Source organism: Volvox carteri (genome assembly GCF_000143455.1).
Source record: "Volvox carteri f. nagariensis unplaced genomic scaffold VOLCAscaffold_77, whole genome shotgun sequence".
Lineage (NCBI taxonomy): Eukaryota > Viridiplantae > Chlorophyta > Chlorophyceae > Chlamydomonadales > Volvocaceae > Volvox > Volvox carteri.
This window is the reverse complement of record NW_003307620.1, coordinates 538,365-539,170: the sequence shown is the minus strand read 5'-3', so window position 1 is coordinate 539,170 and position 806 is coordinate 538,365.

Below are 806 nucleotides of genomic sequence, written 5' to 3'. Positions count from 1 at the left end.
TCTGTGGTGGCGGTGGTGGTGGTGGTGGTGGTGGTGTGCAACACTGCTTCAATCCACACCCTGGCCCCGCCCCTCTCTCCCCCCCCCAGGGACAGCAGCAGCAGTCGCCGCTACTGCTCACAACGGGAGTGAAACAGCCCGCTACTGCTGCTACTCCTACCGGCGGTGGTGACGGGCTGTCGTACATGTTTGTGATGTTTGAGAGCACCAAGCAAGAGCAGGCGATGCAGCTGGCGAGGACTGCCTCGGAAAAGGTACATCTGGGTATTATATGTATACGACTGTGTACGACTGCAAGAGCACGGGAAGGGTGCAAATGGGCAGCCTGGCCAATCCAACGGCCATGTTTCTCCCATGTGTACGGCGTGGTAAGTCGCCTCTAGGTAGTTAGGTAGTTAGGTGGGTAGGTACCGGCGCCAAGGCAATGGCTCTTCCTGAAGTTCCATCCGCTAGACATCCACTGCTTCGGTTTGGAAGCGCCTCCAGACCGATGCGTCTTTTATTACTGCGGTGGTAAAGGTACGGAAGCTCGTAGACATATAGATAATTGTACAACACGGAATAGTTACGGTTTTTGGCCGCGGTGTGGGCGGTACTTTGATCGCAGGGCTGGTTGTTCCGTACGAATGCGGCCCCTCTCACTGCCGCCGCGGCTGCCGCCCTGGCTGCTGAGGCGGGTTGGAGCCGGGCGGTGGCCAAGAAGTTGTCAACTGCGGGCGGCACCGGTGGGACCGCGGGGGCTGCAGGGAACTGCCTTTCCAAAGGGGAAAGGGGGAGGGGGAGGAGGGAAGGGGGAGGGGGAGGAG